The sequence below is a fragment of the Pangasianodon hypophthalmus genome, chromosome 17, assembly GCF_027358585.1.
Source record: "Pangasianodon hypophthalmus isolate fPanHyp1 chromosome 17, fPanHyp1.pri, whole genome shotgun sequence".
Lineage (NCBI taxonomy): Eukaryota > Metazoa > Chordata > Actinopteri > Siluriformes > Pangasiidae > Pangasianodon > Pangasianodon hypophthalmus.
In genome coordinates this window covers 7158274-7175845 of record NC_069726.1, presented here as the reverse complement: position 1 = coordinate 7175845, position 17572 = coordinate 7158274, and the positions used below count along the sequence as shown (strand labels likewise).

Here is a 17572-nt window from a genome sequence, read left to right as displayed (position 1 = left end):
AAAATACAATTTAAAACCCTTATAAAGAACTTACTATTAACAAATACTATTGTTACTATAGAAACACTGGTATAACACTCTATAATCTATTGCGGAATAGGAATCTTTCTAAACAAAATCACTAACAATTATGTATGTTTGATTATGTAACTGCAATCATTTTTCAGTGCACTTTTCTTTTTTAGATTTTATTTTATTTTTTTAGAGATAAAACCATTACATTACCCAGATACATTTATGATGGCTAATTATCTTTAGAGAGCACTGACATGATGCACTACCTACAATTCCTGGAATCCAGACATGGACTGGACTGGTTTCTCTATAGGAGACCACTTCTGGAAAGCATAGTATGGCATCGATTAAGGCACATGTAACTGTAACTGAATACACGTCTGAGAGCACTGAATGCTCAGCACTCTTCCTCTGACTGATCCAGTACTACTATCAAAGTAGTTCTTTAATATATGGGTATGAGGTGATGTTCTCTCTTTCACTGCCAAACTCCGTGTGAAATATTAGCTTTTGCAGCATTTCCTTTGAAGAATTAAATTGTATATTTAGGGTAATTTCACTACACAAAAGTATTAGCTACTCTAAAGCAGACTTTATATATCAGAAATCAGCATTTAGCTGGTAGTGATTGTGCTCCAGTGTTCGTTTCTAGAGATACATGTTACTGGCCTTTTGTAATGTCTTTGAAAAATATTAGGCTCTCAAAAATCACATCAGATTATTGTGGCTGAGGAATATCAGACTCCCAGGAGAACCAGTGGACATCACTGACTGCTGTTTTCACAAACCGGAAAAGACTAATCCTGCTATAAACACAAGCTCCTAATAATAGGAAGTGGCACTTCAATCTCCGGCCCCATGAACAATCTTATTATGATCTCTGCATTAGTTCACAGCCCATTTTTAGTGCCAGTTACTTTCACAAATCTTAGAGTCCAGAATGAAACTCAGAGGGCTGATAACTTTGTTTGACAGTTCCTTGTAACATGAATGGCTGTTATCTGTGTGTCTTTAAAAGCTCAGGTCAATACTTCTTTCTCCAGAGAGCAGATAAGGGCTCTTCAGTGGATGAGAAGAGGTTGGCACCACCTGAGATACCATTCTCACTATTCTATTTATCACTTATGGAGGTGCAGGATGAAAAAAAATCTCATGGAGTGTTTGTTAATTGCACATCAGTGGTGGCTCGTCCATAGAGGCAGGTGAACCATATATCAGCCATTTGATAAATGTTATGAAGATAAAGTAATTCAGGAGTGACCAACAATTTTAAAAAATGCTATTTACTTGCGTTTGTAGATGTTGTGCAATTGTAGGGTAGAATGTGTGCCTAATGGTCATAAATGGCCCACTGGGGCAAGAATTATGCTGCCCCATTCTAGAGGGAGGAGCAGTAGCCAGGACAGTTAATGTCAGGGTTGCCAAGTTGGATTATTTTAAGTTCTAGTTTAGTTCTGCAATTTCCATTGGGATTGATAAAGTGTCTGTCTGTCTGTCTGAAAACACACCTCTGGCACCAAGATCTTGTTTTATAGCAAATAATTGGAATTAAATCTAATACATTTCCACAAAACAAAGGCAAAGTATTGGTGCGGGTGATGTGTCTATAATGTACAGAACCATTTCTACTGTATTTCTGAGATTGGGTGAGGGGAAAGGGGGATAATGTCCGTACATCAGAAATGTGCGTGCACCACAGTGACCTTGTTTCTGATGTACAGACATTATTCCCCTTTCCCCTCACCCAATCTCAGCAATATATCTTACAGTAGAAATGCGTGTGCACCACAGTGACCTTGTTTCTGACACAAAGGCTGAGAAAAATGTGTCTCCCTTTTCCAATACCCAAATTCTCGACTCTTGGTAAGGCGTTGTCGTTATTAATGTTGTCCTCCCCCAACAAAATAAAAAGTCACTGCTGTCACAAGCCTTGTACTCATCCCAGGACTTTAATTCACAATATACACACACTGAACATCCTTTTAACACATTTATACACTGTATGTATACTGTAATGGTTTATAATCCCGTTATCCAGTATCACCCAGAAGAGGATGGGGTCCTCTCTTGTAATCTCAGGGATATTCTTCTTCGCCTCTGGTTTGCTCATTAAGGATCAAAACCTACATCCGGATTTCTTTTAAGCTGCGTTGTGACAAGGTCTACTGTTAAAAGAGCTATGCAAATAAATTTGGATTGAATTGAACTGAATATCCAGATTAACACCATGGTTTTTACTGTTATGATGATTCAAGTCTCACTTGCCCTTTATGCAGGCCGCAATTCCCAAGCTCCACTGTCTGGCTAACATCACCCTGCTGGGCATCCTCCATGCCACCACCAGGACCACCCAGCTAATGGGCTATGACATCCCTGAGGTGTTTGACGGTCTCATCTAATTAACGAGCAGGCCTGACGTTTCTGTTTATCGCCCCATGCCGGTTTCTGTTTAGCCTGGCTTTTGTTAGGGGACTAAATCAGTTCCTAATAGCGCACAAAGAATCCAGAGAAACAGGATGCTTTGGACAAAAGTCCTTCATTAGCTGTGCAGTGCTTCTGAGGCGGTAGGAGGTGCACTTTTTTTTTTTTTTTGCACTGATGTTTGTGCTTCCAGGGAAAATAAGATGAATTTATAGAGCCCAAGTACTTCATGGCATTCTCTGCAGGTAAGCCTTGATTCCTTTACCTGCAACACGACCAATGTCAGTAATGGGGCTATAGGTCTGAGTACCGAATATGAAAATACGAAAGGGGATTAGAATTTTATCAACCAAAAGGCACCAAGCTATAATTAACACATTTTTCTAATCCAGGTTCCAGCAGGACTGATTACTTCTTCCCTCTTTTGCACTGGTTACTCAGCAGATTCAGATAAAAAAAAAAACAACAAATAGCACAACAACTCTGCAATGCAGAGGCCCCAGCAGAGAGATTGAAGACCTGTGCTCTAAAATAAATGAAAATTAGAGGCAGGGTGCTGGTGGCAGCTTGTGTTTGGGTGATACCTCAGGTTATACGGTGCTCTTCTTCATTCTGGTCACACTCCTCCAGCATTTCAGATTGTGTGACCCAAACACTGCAATGCCCCTGAACTCGGAGGGTTACAGCCCCCGAGCCCTACACAAAATGTTAAAGCAAGCAGAAAACAGGGACGTTTCTGAGAAGCTGAATTTTGAAAATTAGTTTGAGAACTTCTGAATACTTTGCGTCGTCTTATTTATATTCTATAACTTTTTGTTTGTTTCTGACAATACAACCTTCACAAAATCATTACTTACACTAAAACCCTTAGCTCCACACAGGGTTTTACTGAATACACAGTATTTCTTAGACATCTCCAGGCTTAATTATGCCAGACTTTACTATTCTATTGAATAATTGCCACAAGGTGGCAATAAAGCCATGATGCATTATCAGGGCCTTTGACTCCAGTTTTAAGTGAGGCTACTTAATAGTGTGTGGGAAAAAATTCTGCGGTATTTATAGCTACATCTGGTAATTCCCTGCAAATACACCTGACTCAGCACATTAGCTCATTAGCAAGCCGTGGATCGAAAGTGCTGGGATAATTATCGGAACTGTGCTGACATCTTTGTACCTGGGTGAAGATGCAGGGAAATGTTCATGGCAGCAAATCCACAGGACTGGAGCTAAAATGTCAAGTTGATACAGGTATATAGAGAAAAGAAGCGTGATGTCAGGTAAAATTGGGTCAATTTTTGGCATGTTATCTAGAATACAGACTGATTTTCTATTAAGCTATTTCTGTCTCATTCTGCATTGAAAAGTATGTAATACAGCTGTGTTTCTGTTTTTCCCAGATTGGTCTGAGTCTTCTTTTTTTTTTTAATTAAATTTTATAGATTTTTATATTCAAGTAAGTATACACATTTGCATATTCTTACATTCAAAGGAAGAAGACCTTTAATGCAAGTAACCAAATGGTCCAAAGGTATATGTGTAGAGAATAATGCTATTTCTGAATATGATATAAATGTCAACTTTTATTTCACTAGCCTCTAATGATTTTGGCTGTTTTTGTGACTCTCTGGCTGTTTTTTTTTTTTCCTTTCCACTCTTTTCTAATGTCTTTGTGTCTCTGTTTCTTTCACTGCTGAATGATGGTTGTTGTGCGTAATTGTATCCATAAACACTTTATCTTATTTATTTTATATCCTTCTCCAGCTTTGTCTGCTCTCTGCTTTCCTGATCTTGTTGTGTATCGACTCGGCTACTCAAAGCAAAACTGCTTTAGAGGTTGATCCTGACTGAACTTTTCCTGCCTTAATAAAGTCAACATTTGTTGACTCTCTTAAGTCCTTAATGAAACACACTTCAGTAGGAATATGAACGTTTGAGCTTGCTAATAAAGAACATTGGTGACTTTGACTTCATTTCTGTAATAAGGAGGCCGTGCTGAATGGGTTTGCAACCATTTCACAATTAAGTGAACATAGCATTCTGTTATGTAGTAAAATAGAGATACATATATGGCCAAAAGTTTGTGGACACCTAACTATCACACCCATATGTGCTTTTTGAACATCCCATTCCAGATGTGGTCCTCCCTTTGCTCTTATAATAATCTCCATTCTTCTGGGAAGGCTTGCCACTAGATTTTAGATTGTGGCTGTGGGGATTTGTGCTTATTTAGCTACAAGAGCATTAGTGAAGTCGGGCAATAATGTTGGGCGAGAAGGCCTGCAGGCCACTCGAGATCTTCCACATGCAAACCATGTCTCTATGGACTTTGCTTTGTGCACAGGAGCATTGTCATGCTGGAACAGGTTTGGGACTCTTAGTTCCAGTGAAGGGAAACTGTAATGCTCCAGCATACAAAGACATTCTGTACAATTCTGTGCTTCCAACTTTGTGGCAACAGTTTGGTGAAGACTCACATGGATCTGATGATATGGTGTCCACAAACTTTTGGCAATGTAATGTGTGTTTAGAGGGCAGCAGTGGCTCAGTGGTTATGGCTTTGGGCTACTGATAGGAAGGCTGAAAGTTTGAATCCCAATGTGAAATCCACACTGCCACTATTGAGTCCATAATGAAAATGTTATCCTCTCAGTTGCTAAGTTGTAACTAAGTTGCTTAGTGGTGGATAGTGTTGAAAATAAATGTAGCCTATGTTTTTTCATTTTTCACCCCAAATCTAAGAGGAATTTAAGGAAAAACATTGATCTGTTTCATAAAAGAATGGTGGCTGAGTGCTTAAAGCTTTGAGCTCCTGAATAAAAGGCTGTGAGGTTAAATGCTAGCATTGTCAAGCTGCCATACTTGGGTCTTTGAGCAAGACCTGTAGCCCCTCAAGTGCTTGCTTGTATCCTATCTCAAACATAAGTCAGCCAAATGAATAAAATGTAACTAAGATGTGGCGGCAGGGGGTGAAGTGTAAATGGTCTCATCTATATTTTTGCGTAAATAGGCCCATGTTAATACCTATTGGATTCGTCAGTGATTTTTGCATCATAGCAGTGGAAAAAAAGCAATTACCTTAGAAATCTTCTAACAATAGCAATTAAGAGCACTATTATTCACTGTAAATCATCTATCAGGGAGAAAAAGCCTTTGTGCGCGGTAGGTAGGAGCTTTTGTGCTCAGCAACTCTGTGATTTAATGCAGGCGGCTGAGGAGGGGGTGGAGGTTTCTCTCTCTCTCTCTCTCTCTCTCTCTCTCTCTCTCTCTCTTTCTCTGTGAGCAGCAGTACATTGAGGAGACAGTGTGTGCAGGAGACACAGATAGGCGTTTAGCTCCTGCTGAAACAGGCAGAGTGATCCCGCTCCTCTCCTCTCCTTTCCTCTCCTCTCCTGCGTCGGAACGCAGCACAGATCATCAGTCGTAAGGTAAGTTTTCTTCACAACGTCCACCAAGTTCCCGTGACATCTTCATCCTTTAGTAGCATTGGAGTTTCTGATCCAGAACTGACACTTACAAATACGAAAGAAATGGAGTATGATTGAATTTCTTGATGCCTGAATTTTGGGGATGTGAGTTGCTCATTCTAGTTACATAACACTGTTCAAATGATACACTACTGTATGGAAATGTATGGATGTTGTATGAATGGAGGGTCTGACATGATGTAGCAATAAACAGCATTACTTTCCTACAACGCTGAGGCATGTTAAAGATTAGAAATGAATTACAAAGTATTTTAACCATAATCACTGTTCAGCAAGTAGTTATTCCTTTGTGACAATGACTTGCAAGTATTAATTAATTTGTACCAATTATCTGCAAGTAGTTTTTCTTTTGTACCAATTATCTGCAAGTATTAATTAATTTGTGACAATTACATTTGTTGTAGTTGACCTGCCATTTCATGAGTATCACATGATTATCTATTTAAAAATAATTTAAAATCATATACAGTTACCTGCATGCCATCATATATATATATATATATATATATATATATATATATATATATATATATATATATATATATATATATATATAAATACATACATAGGGGAAAGATATATGTTGTTAAAAATGAATTGTTGAATCGTAAGTTTGGGTCTCATTGTTCATTCCCGGAGTGTGACCATAGAGGGCTTTTTGTGCCTTGCAGAGCATCTTGACAATAGTAATTTGGAGCAGCACTACAGGGATTTGCACACACCTTCAGGAGACTCATGATCAGTGTATTAAATAAGGAGAGATGACTGTGAGCTTTTAGACCGTGTGTCTGATAGTATTAAAAAGCAATAAAAAGTGATTGCTCGCTTACAGACAAGATTTCCACTATATTATTCATTAGGTTGAAAGATATTTTTGAGATTTTTTTTTTTCTTTTGGGTTCTTTGTTTTAAACACTAAAGACTCCAGGGTAAAATTTGGGTGTGATGAGAGTCACAGATTCATCTGGAAGTATAAAGTTAGTATAGAATAGTATAAAGCACACTTAGTTAAACTCTCACTGGGTGAACTCTCAGCTTTGTTTGAATGCCAGCTATGGTTTTTTATCAGGCTTGAGACAGCAGTGTTGCAGATTGCAGGTATACATTGAACTCAGCAGTATGTGAGGCTTGGAGATCGGAAAGACGCATTAGGCTTCATGCATATTAATGGTGGACCTGATGTGCAACACTGGAGTGTGCTAATGCGCTGGGAGTTGACAGAAAATGAATTATAAAAATAAATAATTTGGGAAGGAGAGTCTCGACACTAGGTCATGTTTCCACTTTTAAACTCTACCTCAACATTTAGGCAATCAGATAATATCTAATATCTTAGGTCTGTCTTAAGTCAGTCATGTGATGCACTGGACTCAAATGGACATCATTAACAATGCAAGAATTACAACAATGCCGAAAGACTTCCAGTCAGCATGTCGGAAATGTTTTTATTTTTTGAAGTTGATGTCTCGTATAAAGCATTATAGTCAGAGCAATAGGAGATGAAATGTAGTCTAGTAGTAAATGTGGCAGAGAGAAGACAAGGCACTTAAAGCCTTCTGTCTGCTAATAGGGAGCTGAGACTGAACAGCTGCTTAAACGCTCCCACTGTACCCCGTGTCACATCACAAGCATGGGCACATTGTGTTGACGTGTCGTAGGAGGGCTTCCCTCACACGAGGAAGCTGTAATGAATCAATAATACAGAATGAAATTAACAGACAAGGCAAGACAGTAGGAAATTTTTGTGTGTGCTCAGGACAAATTTGTTGTTGCCTGTTGGTGCTGGAGCGACGCCTCTAGCAAATTCCCGAAGGGAATCTCTGGCAAAGAGGCATGGCCGCTATGACGTTAATAAACACTCTACAGTCAGAGGTGTGTGTTCCTCCAGCTCAGACAGATGGTCAAGCACATGCCTCACAGTGCTTAATTTTACATCCTGCCATATAGCCGTGTAGTAAAATAGCATTAGGATTAAAGCACGGTTTAATCTCATGAGAGAAAAAGTCTTCAAAATGGTGATGGAGGGATGAACTAGCTGAGGTTCTTAATAAGATGGTAAGCTTCTTCCTCCGAGTAAAACTGGGTGGGTGGTTGATCTGCTATGTGTTAATACTGATGTGTGTGTGTGTGTGTGTGTGTGTGTGTGTGTGTGTGTGTGTGGTGGCATTATAGCGCATATTAAACATCAGTGAAATCTTTACTATATTACTATATTAAGCTTCAATGTTGACATTTACGAGAATCATTTTATGGGATTTTTATATCATCATCATTCATAAACCATTAACCAGTGATCTTCCTGAATAGACACTTTGAATCATCCCTCCAGAGCCCTATTTTGTAGTGGACGTGCAGTGTGTAAGCTGACATGTATACACACCGAGCACAGAATGAAGACCCTTCAGCCCAGAGTCATCCCACACAGTCTTGTGCAGCTAAAGCGCTGCTTTTTTTCCCCCTCATGTCAATTTGCCATTCCCTTCCCTGGGCTAGTGACAGTTTGCCTGTAACACAACGAGTAGTAGATGCTAAGTGACAGGGGTTTTCTCCCAGCAACGCACTGTAGCAGACCACGCATCACTGTACTCGGGAGCCTCATACACAAGAAAGATTTTATTCCAACTATAATAAAATCCCTTGAGCTAAGGTTCAGCACTGTAGTGGTTTCCCTGATTTATGTATTAGAACAACCATAACTCCAAGCATAAAGTGTGCACAAAGAAATTAGTCCACTGTTCTCTGCCAGTAGGAGGATTTACTACCAGAAAATCCCCATGTGAATGAGTGTGTGCATGGTGCGCTGCGATGGACTGGCATCCCAGTGAGAGTGTAGTCCCACTTCATGCCAAATGTTCCTGGGATAGACTCCGGATGCACCAGGATAAAGCATCTACTGAAGATTATGATGATTTTAGAATCGGGTCAGTATCAGGTATTAGTCATGCTTTGCTATAGGTATTGTTTCGGAAATGAAAACAGTGGAAATTTACAACCATTCTATTAGAAAAAAGTTAACAGTTCTTAGCTTCTTGGAACCTTCACTGATAGAAAAACGAACTGCTGTAGGATACTACATCGAACCCAGGATCCCCCAGAGAGACTTAAGAAGCTCTTTAGGGTTGTAGATTTAGATTTTTTTTCTTAGAGTGTATAGAGTTCCATTTGTTTTTTAGACACCTTCTTTGTAAGCATAACTAATTTGGTGTGGGAATTTATATACTATTACTTCTTGTTTGACAATCTTGAATTCACAGGCTGCTTACATTAGACCTTTTCATTTTTTGGAGTGACATTTTGAAAATCGTTTATGTTACTGTACAAAAGCTGACTAGGCCTGAATCCTAAAATATCCACCCATGCTGATATACATTCACTAGCCACTTTAATAGGAATACCTGTACTCCTGCTTATTCATGCAATTATCCAATCAGCCAATCAAGTGTCAGCAGCACGATGCCAAAAAAAAAAAAAAAAAAAAAAAATCATGCAAGCACAAGTCAAGAGCTTCATGTCAGAATGGGGAGAAAATGTGATCTCGGTGACTCTGACAGTGACATGGTTATTGGTGCCAGATGGGCTGTTTTGAGTATTTCTGAAACTGCTGATCTCCTGGGATTTTCAGGCACAATTCTCTAGAGTTTACACAGAAAAAAACATCCAGTAGCAGCAGAAAATTCATAGAAGATATGAAGTCTATGGTAACACAGATGACCACTCTTTACAAACATGGTAAGCAAAAGAGCATCTCAGAATGCATCACACTTTGGAGCCCATGGGTTACAAGAGCAGAAGACCAGTTGAGCTCCACTCCTGATAGTCAGTCAAGATAGTTGAAGATTGGAAAAATATCGCCTGGACTTTTTCGAGTCTTCAACTCTCCAGTTTCAGTGTAAAGCCTAGCCTCAGATTCCTGTTCTTGGCTGACAGGAGAGGAACCCGATGTGATCTTCTGCTGCTGTAGCCCATCCGCCTCCAGGTTTGATGTGCTGTTCGTTCTGAGAAACTTTTTTGCTCACCACAGTATTTTATTCATATTTTTCTATGCATCTCATCTAAATAAATGATCACGATTTACAACTTCTGCCCAGAACAAAAGGATATACTTAATAAATGAAGGTTGGGAGAAAATCGTGTTTTTGCACAATGCCCTCTTGCATAATGGCTCAGCCTTTGCTCATTCCTGTGATTCTCTTTCTGTCTGGAACAGCTACCACATCTAATTAACCACAATCATCCCAGCAATGTCTGATTGGGGTTTTCCACCCTTTTTGCTGATCTCTCTTCACATCTACTGTGAATCAACCCTCTCTTTTTCATTCTCTTTCCCAAACCCTTTCTCCTTTCAGTCAAACTCTGTCCATTTTCATCATATACTGTATCTTTTACTCTTTTTATCCTCTTCTATTCAATCCAACTTCTTACTTCATCATCTCTTCCTATTCCTGGGCTTCCTGCTTGTTGTGTCCCGTATAAATAGTGATGATGCCACAGGCATCACCTCTGTTCTCTTCTTCCCTTTTATACTGCAATCCTGACATCTCCCATGTACAGGATGCCTAGGGGCTTTTTGATAGTTTCTTAAACTCCTGTTCTATTTCTCATTTATCATGTTGAATTTTTTTTGGTGTAGCCACATAAATATTCTAACAAATAGCAATTTATTACTGGCTTCCCTACTTAGTGATATGGATTTGTAGTGCTTTTGTGGTTTCACAAGATCAAGGAGGGGCAGGTGTTGGAGTTACAGCAGACCAGACACTGTCTGGATGCCCCCTAGGGTTTTTGCACACATCTTGACATCAGCGTCCTCAATAAAGCCAGACAATACAAGTCTACCTGAAACAGCTGAGGATTGGAGGTGAGACATTGATACTGCAGTGACTCAAGTGTGAATAAACACAGATTTGCCAAATGAAATTTCAGAGGCAGATAACAGAACCGATGCTACAGTTACAGTTTAGAATGATGGCATTATTATTATTATCCTCTGTGCTCCTCTTTTCTTGTTGCTCTGCTGTACTCATCAAGAACCGTCTTTACCCATTATTGGTTGCTATGTCAACACTGATCATACCATTTCTCTGCATCATACTGGCAGGGTGTGTGCGTGACTTTTCAATCCCTTCACTTTCTCTTGATTTCTGGCAACTATTTGATCATTTACTTCACCTTTGCCTCCAGGACAAGTTGAGGATTTTTGAGTCTATGACCAGTGACTTTGGCTGGACTCCATCACCTGTGTTTCCTCTTCTTGGCTTTTTTATTGCCTTAGAATTCTCATGAGAAATACTCACTGAGTTTACATGCACACCAATAATGTGAGTAGTTACCAGATAATTCATCTGGTCATGTAAACAGAATACCACGAGTAAATTGGTTTAAAACTGCTACTGGGTTTCAAGAAAAACAATACAGACACCTGGATTTCAGCCCAATAATCAGGTTATGCAGAACTTGTTATCATTAATCTTTTTTTATTAACATCTACACGTGTGTAAACATAACCGGACGGGTTAGAGATGTCTCAAAAACAATAAACGCCACGGACTTAATTTAACGCAACACCTGGCAAATGGCTACAAAGCAACATTTTTACAAGGCAAACTCCCAAAATAAGTATTTGGTAAAAGATGAAGCTTTCAAAAACAGAGTAGAAAATTTGAGTTAATGCATTTATTGTTGAGAGTAATTCAGTTGTTGAATGAGTTGGATGAGTTATTGCCAAAAGCTGATGTCTTGTGATAATCAGATTACTGTATTTATATAAATGTGCCAACTGAGTCTTTGGAATCTCTTGGCAAAACATGACATGGACTGTCTTTACTGAGTGCCAAACCTGAGCTTATGTTATTGGTTAAGTGTATCAGTCTTCCTGATGTACGTCTTTCTTTCTTGGCACACCTGGATTACAGTGTTCAGGGTTTCTTTTCGATGGTCCACCATCTCCACCTTGGGAAATCAGTGTCTGATGCCACCTCTCTCTGGATGACCCTTGCCCCTGCAACTTGCCATGGAACATTTTGGCTCTTCTTTCATCAGGAACAGAATTGCATTTCAGTTTTATCATCGTGGTATCTCTGCCCCAGAGCTATGGATCCCTTCACAGATGCTGTCTCATTTATTGGTTATAGAGAGTTCATCTCTTCCTGTCCTGCTGAATTCACTCTCCTTCTCTGCTGACTGTTTATCCCTTTGCTATACTGCATCCACTGAGGTGATCTCTTAATAGAAAAACTGCAGAGCTCACAGACTTTCAGTGGAAAAACCATCACTGACTGACGCTTTTCCAAATTCCTGCCCTACACCTTCCCTGCTTAAGTGAAGTTAAAATGGGAAGCGAAGTGAAAATGTCTAGCAAGAAAAAAAAAAAAAACTTCATCAGAACAATGAGCTAAATAGCATTTAGTTGCATGGCTAAGTAACCACATATTAGCCTAGAAGCACCAAATGCAATGCCAGAGCTGCATTGCATGAGTGATGTAAAGTTATCATCATTGGACTCTGGAGCAGTGGATACTTTTTCTGGAGTGATGAGTCACACATCACTGTCTGGCAGTAGATGCTTGGAGAACATTACCTGTTTCAATGCATAATACCAACTGTATAGTGTGGTGGCAGAAGAATAATGGGCTTGGGCAGGTTTTCATGGTTCTGACTAGGCCCCCGAGCACTACGGCACACAAGTCTAGACAGCACTCAGCTTCACACTTTGCGGATAGTTTCCTGTCTCAGTACAAAAGCAAGGTCCTATCAGAAATCAGGTTTAGAAAACAGATTGACGGAATGTGCCTTGCCTGCACAAAGCCCTGACCTCAGCCCCATCAGCAACTTTAGGATGAGCTTGATGGGTCATTTGCAAGCCAAATCTAAAAGCCCGACATTAGTGCTTGACTTCACTAATGCTCTTGTGGCTGAATGGAAACAAATTCTTCCAGTGGAAGCTTTCCAAGAAGATTACAGCAAACTGGGTAGCATTATTTTTTGACACACATGAACAGATTTTTTTTCTAATCAACTCCAAAACAAAGGATTGATGCATTTTCCTGTACATTCTGTTAAAAACTCTAACACTATTCCAACTTCTGAAGCATTGGTCATCCCAGGCAAGTAGCACATATATTATATGTACATGAAAATTTAAGTAATTAGAAAAGCTAATTAACTACTTCCGTTGCATAAGTGGCAGTTTGAAAAGATGTGGTGGATTAATGTGCTGCAGTGGAAACATGTTATCCTATGACCTCTGCAGATGATAGCTGCCGTGCAATGGGACAAATTAGCTAGTGGGTGGGAATTGGCAATGAATATGGTGGCATATTTGTTTAATTATTTATTATGAGCCTAATTGTGTTTATATTTAGCATTCAAATGATTAAGATGTGATTAGTGAGCCTAGTATGTATATGTTTAAAGGAATGGGCTTTGAATATACAGCGTGAAAGAAAAGGCTGTAGTCCATTTATTTAAAATGATAAATTAATAAATTGCAACAAACCAACAAAACTTGCCTGAATAATTGAGATAAATAATTGGGATTTCAGTAATAAAAAAACAAAAGTGATTATTGCAGCATGCAAGCAAATGAGGCAGGACACAAGTGCAGTGTATTTGATTAGGGCAATCCATAATCAGAATTGAAAACAGGCAAATGTCATAACCAGTCAGTACATTGAAACGCAGGAAACAAGACTCAGATTTAACAGTACAAAAGCAAGATAAGACTTAAAAACTAAACAACAAGCAGCAAGTTATACACAGACACACTAACTGGAGTAAACACAGAAATGGTGCACACATTTGAGAAACAAACCAATGACAGGACAGGGGCGGAGACAGGCCTAAAACTAAAACTAAACAAACACTAGCATGTATCATGTATCGCCATGGCAACCACAATGCAAAGGGAGAAACTGTGACAATTGTTATTTCCACCCTGTAATATGTAATATAATGTCTAAATGATATGCTTAAGTTCTGACAATATATCATTCTTTGAGTCATGCTCTGTTGTCCTCTTCCTGTCTTTTCTCTGAGACTTTGTTTTACTCAGATGTGTTTGTGTAACACATTATTGAATTTAGAATAGTCTTCATCTTGCCACTTTTCCCCTCTCATCCATTGAATAACATTCCAAATTAAATCTCCATGTCTCGCTTTTGATCTATGAATTTCATTAACCTATTTCCCATGCACTCCACACACATCAAGTTTTCTGTTAAACTTAGTTATGTATGGTTTTGATTTCTGCTTTTTGGCTGAAGTGGAGGCTGAAAAATACCAACAGAAGGCCTGGGTTTGGAAGGATGAGAAGAGCAGGTGTTGGAGTTAAAGGGGACCAGACACTGTCTGGATGCCCTGGGGGTTTTCCGACACATCGCACCATCAGAGCCCTCAATACAGTCAAATAACACGGGGCTTGCTAGAACAGCTGAGGATGAGTGGAAAGATTGGCACTGGGGTCACTCAAGTGTGAATAAACACATGGATTTGCCAAATATAGCTTTAGAGACAGAGAATGGAGTTGACTCTATCACTACAGTTTAGTACTAGAGTACCATATAATCTGTTTTCAGAGCATATTGTTTTGCCAGCGCTCACAGCACATTGTTTTGGCAGGGAGGTCTTGCTGTGTGAAATCATCTTGAAATGGGCACAGTCCTCTCCAATTGTGCAAGGCCTCATTGCATGTAAACAAAAGACCTCTAGTGTAGGCCTTAGTGGTACACCAGAAACAGCAAGAAATGGAACTGAGCCCAAAATAGTATTTTTCATTATTTTACTATGCCTGCATAGTGTCATGTTCGAGGTTGCACTTCATAAATCTTCTAATGAAATGTAATATTTTTCATTACAAACTCAAGCTAAAAATATACATGACCTTACAGTCTTCTCCCATTTATTATGATTTATTTCTGTTCATGTGTTGTATGTTACCACTGCAATAGTTCATTGGAAATCTGTAATTTTAACTCCTGCCAGCCAGATAATTGCTTGAAATTCAACATCTATCCAACTGTAGTCCATAATGGCGTACACTAGTATACTAACTCAGATTGATGTGCTTGGCATTACTGCAATTTTCAGCCTGTCCTGAAGCTCATTACATATGAATAATTAGTACATCACCTTTCTTTGCACCTAAAGAAGTGATGGCATTGAATATGGTGCGGATAATAAATTTCTAATCCAGTCAGTGTCCTGAATGTCCTTGAATAGTAAATGACATTTAGAGGTTGACTATAAATTATTGTCCCTTTGGCTGGTACAGATGATCCATAGCAAGTGCATGGATCCAGATTCAATTTCATGTGTGACAGGGAACTTTAATTGGACAGGAGTGCATGAGTATGATTTAAGAGTCTGTAAAAACACCTCTGGCATATCTGTAGGTAATGATCTCAAATTTGCCAGTGTTTTGCACCACACTCTCTGCAGATTTGTGTTATTATGTAACATCCAGACACACCATACATAGAGCTTATGTATAACTGTGAATTAGCATGGAACGATGTCCCATATCCAAAACTAATTGTGTGTTCAAATCCAGATGATATACACCAAAGATTCTAATACCCTCTTTTACTACACGCTGAAGAGAGCACTGAGCTGAAATGTTTAATAAAAAGCCGAAAAGCGAGATAGTGCCTTTTTTTGCGTCAGTTGAATGTTGAACTATTAGCTAAGGGCACGAATCCTGGCTCGTTTCGATTTGCAGGCTTTGAAAAGCGCTGATGAGATGAATAGCTACAATGATGCTGAATGCGCTGCAGTTTCCGTTCATTTGTGTTTCTCACTTCTTTACACTCTCAGTGCTTCCCTCCTTCCTTCCTTCCCTTACTCCCTCCCTGCCTCTCCCTGCCCTCCACCCCCAGACAGCAATCAGTCACATCTTCAGCTAGTTCGCCCTCACTGTCAGCACTCTTTCCTCGACATTTCAATCAGTGGTTAGCATGCCTCTATGGGGCAAAAGCTGAATCTGACTAAAGTGGTTGAGCTAGAAAGATCAGCACACTGACTCATTGATGATATGGCATACTGTAATGTCAAAAGGCACACCACAGACGTTTTAATTTTATCTCACTGCAGCTGTGTAGGAGAATATATTGCAGAGGTGGTGATACATGTCATGATTTTCAAACAATAAAACAGATTTTTATTTCTTAGCCCCAGGCACAAGCATTTTAAACATATTGTAATAGTCATACAAGAATTTATTTATTGCTAAGTAAAAACCTGTTAAAAATGTTTCGCAAAAATGATCAAGGCGTAGCGTCTCTGTGGCATTAAGCATGTTCTCCTCCTGTCTGAGTAGGTTTCCTCCAGGTTCTCCAGTTTCCTTCCACCTCCCAGAAACATGCCAGTAGGTGGATTGGCTATGCTAAAATATGTGAATGAGTGTGTGAATGTAGGTGGTGCCTCTGCAATCCAATTAAGTGTGTAATCCCGCCTTATGCCCAGTGGCTCCAGATCCACTGTGACCCTGAATGAATGAGTGAATGAAAAACTATCAAGGTCCACTCTCATTACTGACTGAGGTTACAAATGTAATGAAGGGTCTATGAATTTATATTTCACTCTTATAGATGGATACCATTACACTAATATACTGACTTACACACAGGTCAGCATCTTGCCATTACAGAGGGAGTGTAATATAATCACTTTACATGAGGGCCAGTGAAACACCATTCTGATTTGAAGTGACTTCTCTGGTGGTCATCCAACACAAAACAGTAATTCAATTTCATTTGACCACCAGTGACTAGTTGTTGCATACGTGCCACGTTCTTATAACCTTGTGCATGTATAAGAATTGTATTTTCCTTAAGGTTCTCCATCCATAGGGTTAGGCTCAGGATCCACTGCAACCCTGACCAGGATAAAGCAGTTAATGAATGACGTAATGGTGTCAACTAAACTCTCATTGTAAAAGGAGAGGTTGTAAAAGTGCAGAGCTGAATAAAGCAGTGGTATAAATACCCAGCACGCTATTTACTTAACAGCCTACGAGCTCAATATACAGTACTCCTAGCGTAATGATGCACATATGGTCTTGGCCATACCCATAGTTCAACAGACCTTAATTACCAAATAAGATAAAAGGTCTTGCAAATGGCAAGCATTATGTTATGCACTTAGGTGCTTTAGTGTATTAGAGTAACGATCTGGTTATCTAAGGTTGAGGACTCGAACGCTAGACTCGACCACATCAATTTTGACCTCAGCATGACCCTTTGCTGCTCTTTGCTAGTGGATTTTTAACAGTAAAGAGTCAATTCCCCTACTAACTCCTCAGAGACCACTTTGTTTATTATTGCTGAGTACATTGTCCTCCTGTCAGCAATGCTAATGGAGCAGTGTGAACGAAAGCTTTTTTTTTGTTGCAAATATAGCATGATTATAATTAACATGTGACCGTAAGTGGTGTCGAAGATTTATTTTGTAATGAAATTCTGAGTTGAGTTTTTTTTATTTTCATTTCTTTCTTTGACATCAGGGTTTGATTTCACTTTGGTTAAAGGTTTCCTACATTACCCACAATGCTATTTGACTATTTGCGGATAGTGATTACAATGGAAATTATGCTGCATTTGACTTACCTTGGAATTATGCCATTTTCAATCTCTGTGTGTGGTCAAGCTAAAGTA

The 17572-nt window shown here is 39.3% G+C and overlaps 1 protein-coding gene across 2 annotated transcripts in view; it reads left to right on the top strand.

The window, feature by feature from the left end:
- Nucleotides 1–1717: 1717 nt before the first annotated feature.
- The window catches only part of rph3aa (rabphilin 3A homolog (mouse), a), a 34031-nt gene continuing 18176 nt past the window's right edge, over nt 1718–17572 (top strand). The window contains exon 1 of one of the 2 annotated variants that reach the window (XM_026943666.3): nt 1718–5864. The gene's annotated coding sequence lies outside the window, so the exon portion shown is untranslated. The remainder of the gene's footprint in view (nt 5865–17572) is intronic. The other variant, XM_026943667.3, reaches the window with a different exon arrangement.